This window comes from Etheostoma spectabile, unplaced genomic scaffold, assembly GCF_008692095.1.
Source record: "Etheostoma spectabile isolate EspeVRDwgs_2016 unplaced genomic scaffold, UIUC_Espe_1.0 scaffold505, whole genome shotgun sequence".
Classification (NCBI taxonomy): domain Eukaryota; kingdom Metazoa; phylum Chordata; class Actinopteri; order Perciformes; family Percidae; genus Etheostoma; species Etheostoma spectabile.
The window spans coordinates 39,668-46,272 of NW_022605622.1; positions in this window are offsets into that span (position 1 = coordinate 39,668).

The window sequence follows — 6,605 nt, forward strand, 5'->3', positions numbered from 1 at the left end:
GTGGTCTTGACTACAGCCCTGCAATGAGCTATTTCTGTTTCTATTGATTTGTCAGTGGCTCAGTTTTAAAACTAAAATGACACATTGCTGTTTCCAAATCTGTACAACAGCTGGTTTTTGTTAGCCCCACAACTGAGAGCTCAGTCAAAGTCCAAGTACTCTTATTGGTCTCCCTAAGCATTAGGGAGATTTTCCTCATGTTGTCCTCATGTTGTCCCCATGTTGTCCTCATGTTGTCCTCATGTTGATTCAATTTTGACCTGAAAGACAAGTTCATGGTTCTGGAAGACAACACAGGGTTCATGATCCTGCAGGACTGTTTGTTGTTTTTAGGTTCAAGTCTTTTTTTTTATTTATTTTTTAAAACATGTTTTTGATATTTAGCTTATTAAATACCATTGCCCACAAATGCTTATTGTTGGTCCGTCCCACTTGAAATCGACTATTTCTGAAGTGCCGAAGATTAATCTGTTGCTTATGAGCCAGAATTAAAGACCCTCGCGTGAAAGACGTGCAGTGATTGGTTGTTAAAAACACCAACGGTTAGGCAGATGCTGTCTCTGTCTCCTAAAAAAAACCTCCTCACAGACATTCGGAGATTAGGGCCACGATTCTGAGAAAATCAGAATTAATTAACTTCTTATCTGAGGAATTATTATTTCATTCAGAATTAGGACTTTATTCTCAGAATTATGATTTTATTCTCAGAATCAGGACTTTTTTTTTTCAGGAATTAGGTTTTCTCACAATTCTGAGAAACTATTATGACTTATCTCGAGAATTATGACTTTATTCTCAGAATTATGACTTTTTTTTCTCTGAGAAAAATTTAACAAGTCATAATTCTGAGAATAAAGTCCTATTCTGAGAATAAGTCATCATTCTGAGAATAGTAGGAATTCTGACTTTAATCTCAATTTAAAAAAAAAATCTGATAATGAATAAGTCTATTCTGCCTTTTTCTAAGATTCGAGATTAAGTAGGAATCGACTTTAACCTCAGAAGAATGACTTTATTCTCAGATTATGACTTTATCAGACTTATACTTATCTCAGAATGTATCTGTATTCTCAGAATTGACTTTATCTCAGATTATGACTTTTTTTAATTCTGAGATTAAAGTCTATTCTGAGATAAGTCTAATTCTGAGGAAATATAAAATGTCAATTTCCTACTTAATCCCAGAATTATGGATAAATACGAATTATGACTTTTTTAATTCTGAAATTAAAGTCAGAATTCCTACTTTAATCTCAGAATTATGAGAAAAAATCAGAATTTATGACTTTATTCTCAGAATTATGTTGGTCCGTCACACTTGAAATCGACTAATTTCTGAAGGACTGAAATTATCTGTCTTTTAGCCAGAATTAAAGGACCCTCAGCGTGAAAGACGGCAGTGATTGGTTGTTAAACACCAACGTAATGACAGTTCTGGCTCTGTGCTCCTAAAAAACCTCCTCACAGACATTCAGAGATTAGGGCCACGAATTCTGAGAAAAGTCGATTATTACTTTAATCTGAGAATTATGACTTTATTTCTCAGACAGAATTATGACTTTATCTCAGAATTATGATTTTATTCTCAGAATCAGGACTTTTTTTTCAGATTAGGTCTTTCTCACAATTCTGAGAAAAAATCTGAATTTGACTTTATTCGTCATATTATGAACTTTTATCTCAGAATTATGACTTTTTTTATTCTGAGATAAATCATAATTCTGAATAAGTCATAATTCTGAGAATAAGGTCATAATTCTGGATAAAGTAGGAATTCTGACTATCTCAGATTTAAAAAACTCATAATTTGAGAATAAAGTCATATTCTGACTTTTCTAAGATTCTGAGATTAAAGTAGAATTTGACTTTAATCTCAGAATTAGACTTTATGCTAGAATCTGACTTTATTCTCAGAATTATGACTTTATTCTCAGAATTAGACTTTATTTCCTCAGATATGACTTTTTTAATTCTGAGAATTAAAGTCATATTTGAGATAAAGTCGTAATATTTGATAATAAGTCTAATCCTACTTTAATCCCAGAATTAGAGATAATCAGAATTATGACTTTTTAATCTATTAATAGTCCAGAATATCCTACTTTAATCTCAGAATTATGAGAAAAAAAATCAGATTATGACTTTATTCTCAGAATTATTGTTGTCCGTCCACTGAAATCGACATATTTCTGAAGGACTGAAGATTAATCTGTTGTCTTATGAGCCAGAATTAAAGGACCCTCGCGTGAAAGACTGTGCAGTGATTGTTGTTAAAAACCAACGGTAATGACGTTCTGCTCTGTGCTCCTAAAACAACTCCTCACAGACATTCGGATTAGGCCACTGAATCGGAGAAAAAACGTCAACGATTATTACTTAATCTGAGAATTCTGACTTTATTCTCAGAATTCATGACTTTATTCTCAATAGATTATTATTTATCTCAGATTTTATTTTTATTCTCAGAACAGGACTTTTTTTTCAGAATTAGTCTTTCCTCACATTCTGAAAAAAAATCTGAATTATGACTTTAATTCTCCAGATTATGATTTTATCGCAAATTCCTACTTTAACTCAGAATTGATGACTTTATTCTCAGATTATGACTTATTCTGCAGAATTATGATTTTTAATTTGAGATTAAAGTCATAATCTGGATAAAGTCATAATTCTGATAAAGTCATAATTCTGAGAATAAAGTCATAATTCCTACTATTATACCAGTTATGAAGTAAAGTCAGAATATGACTTTTTTTAATTCTGGATTAAAGTCATAATTCCTCTTTAATCTCAGAATTGATAGTCAGAAATTATGACTTTATCTCAGAATGACTACTTTATCTCAGACTTAGTGATTTTATTCTCAGAATAGCAGGACTGGCTTTTCTAGAATTAGGTCTTCTCACAATATGACTGTTATTTCTCACAAATTTCTTATCGAGAAAATCTTGATTATGCCTTTATTCTCAGAATATGATTTATTCTCAGAATTCCTACTTAATCTCAGAATATGACTTTATCTCAGAAGTTATGACTTTTTTAATTCGAGATTAAAGTCTATCTCGAGAATAAGGCATCAATTCCTACTTTAATCCCAGTTTGAATTCAGATATGACTTATTTCGAATTTGACTTTTTCTCAGAATATGAACTTTATTCTCAGAATTATTATTTTTTTTTAATTCTAGAGTAAAATCAGAAATTCCTACTTTAATCTCAGAATTCTTAGAAAAAGTCAGATTATGATTATTCTGATTAGACTTTATTCTAAATTGTTTATCTCAGAATTATGATTTTAATTCTCAGAATGCAGGACTTTTTTCAGAAATAGGTCTTTCTCACAATTATGACTTTATTCTCACAATTCTGAGAAAAAATCTGAATTATGACTTTATTCTCAGAATTATGATTTATTCTCAGAATTCCACTTTAATCTCAAATAGACTTTAGTTCAAGATTATGACTTTTTTAATTCTGAGATTACAAGTCATAATTCTGAGAATAAAGTCATAATTCTGAGAAAAGTCCTTATCCTACTTATCCATAATAAAATGAGATACAAGCAAATTATGACTTTATCTCAGATTATAGACTTTATTCTCAGAAATTATGCTTTTATTAGATTTGATTTTTTTAATTCTGAGATTAAAATCAATTCCTACCTTTAATCTCAGAATTCTTAGAAAAGTCAGAATCGAGACTTTATTTCATTCAGACTTTTATTCTCAGAATTATCTTTATCTCAGAATTGCTACTTTTTTAATTTTGAGAATACAGTCAGAATTCCTATTTATCTCAGATTCTATTAATCCAGAATTCTACTTTATCTCAGAATTCCTACTTAATCTCAGATTCCTACGTTAATCTCAGAAGTCCCTACTTAATCTCAGAATTATGAGGAAAAAAAGTCAGAACTACATACATTTTTCACCAGTGGCCCTAATCCTCTTCCGTAGGCAGCTGATTCTCGCAATATTAATACTATTTTCTACCAGTGCTGCCATTGGTTGTTAAATTCTCATCTTTGCTTTTCTTCGTCACCATTTTCCCATTTTCTGTCGGTTGCGAGAGACTCGAGATGCACACGCGTACATGGGAGGACATATATTTCTGTTTTCCTTGCACAGAGCCTCTTTTATACATTATTAGACGTGATATTTTGCAAAATCATGGGGTACGAAGCGGAAGACTGACCTTTCATGGTGGGCGGGGCGTGGTGCTCTGCTCCTCTGAGAGGAATCTGAAGGCTGCGGAACACACGAAGAAGAAGAAAAACATTTTGTAATTTGACTAAGTGACAGCTGATATTGGCCAATCCCTCCACGGGAAGCTGAGAAATCCTTTTGTGGAAGCCAATGAAGTCGCAGTGTTACAGAGGAGGGTCCTGGTTAAATTTGACAGCTATTCTATCCAATTACAACCAAACGTTTGAACCAGCCTCCCTGTTTCGCCATCAGAAAGACCGTTGAGCTCTGATCTTCACTAGTAGTCAAAATAATTCATAACTTCTGCCTTTTTAACTAAAAACATACGTATAATTTGATATAAATGAGGTTTGTTGACCATGAATTCCAAGAATAAGGGGAAAACCTGTTATTAAACCAGCTCAGGTTTTAAACAAAGTGCCAAAAGCTGGAAAAAAAGTGACAAATAAATCAGAAAAAGTGAGAAAAATATTTGAAAAGCACACAAAAAAGTTCTTTTTCAATTCATAGTTAACGGGAAGACAACACAAGGGTTAAAAAGAACATTGATGTAGGGAACCAGAGATGTGAATGTGCTGTATTTATATATATTTATATAGTTACTAGTCTTAACAACTACTCAAAGCGCTTTTACATCATACAGGAACCATTCACACACATCCCACACCGTAACAACACCTTCCATCACACTCAACACCATCTACCACCTGCTCGCTCAGATACACACTCACACACCATTCACAACACCTATCTATCATACCCCACTCACACACTCTTCATACCATTTTCCACACACTCACACCCACTCTACAACACCTGCTCATCAGATACACATTCACACACATTTATACACATTTATACACATTCACACACATTCACACACATTCACACACATCTACACACCTGCTCACACACATTCACACACCTGCTCTCAGAACACATCACACCATCCTACACATTTATACCATTCACACCACATTCACACAACACTACACACTTGCTCATACAGACACCCTCACACGTCCCATTCATACACAACACTCCACACTCTACACACCTCTGCTCATCAGACACACACCACACACATTCCACACACTCCTAAACAAACATCACACACATTCATCACATTCATACACATTCCACACACTCCACCACATCTACACACCTGCTCAGCAATACACATTCACACACATTCATCACACATTTATCACATTCACACACATTCACACACCTCACACACTTCCCCACATTCCACATTCACACACATTACACCCTCTTCACAACAACATTCACACCCTCTACATCAGTACACCTTACACACTTCACACACACATTCACCCCATTCACACAATCTACCACCTGCTCATCAGATACACACTCACACCCCATTCATACACAGAACACTCACACACATCTACACACCTGCTCATCAGACACACACTCACACACATTCCACACACCTCTCATCCAGATACACATTCACACACATCACCACCTCCTGGCTCTCAAATACACCTCCACCCATTCATACACAACACCACAGACATCTACACACCTGCCTCTCAGTACCACACCACACACATTCACACACCTGCTCATCAAATACACATTCAACAAACATCTAACACAACCTGCACCATCAGATACACCTCACACCCATTCATACAACACATCACACAATCTACACCACCTCCATCAGAACACACTATCACACACATCTACACCCCTGCTCACAGATACACATCACACACATCACACACCTGCTCTCAGATACCACTCACACCCATTCATACACACACTCACCCACACACACCTGCTCATCAGCTACACATTCACACACATCTACACCCTGCTCTCATAACACATTCACACCCATTCATACACAACACTCACATCACATCGACCACCTGCTCTCAGACACAGCACATCACACCATTCACACACCTCCATCAGTACCACATTCACACCCATTCATACACATTCACCCATTCAACACACTCAACACACACACTACACACCTGCTCATCAGATACACATTCACACAGTTACCATTCACAACACCATCTCTCAACCACTCACACACATCTACACCTGCTCATCAGCCTCACCACTCACACACACATCATACACACCTGCTCATCAGACACACAACATACTTCACATTCACAGCACACACCTGCTCATCAGATACACATTCACACCCATTCATACACATTCACACAACACACCTACTCATCAGATACACATTCACACACATTCACACACATTCACACACATTCACACACATTCACACACATCACACACATTCACACACATTCACACACATTCACACACTGTGGCCGAGGCTGCACAAGGAGCCACCTGCTCATCAGATACACACTCACACACATTTACACACCTG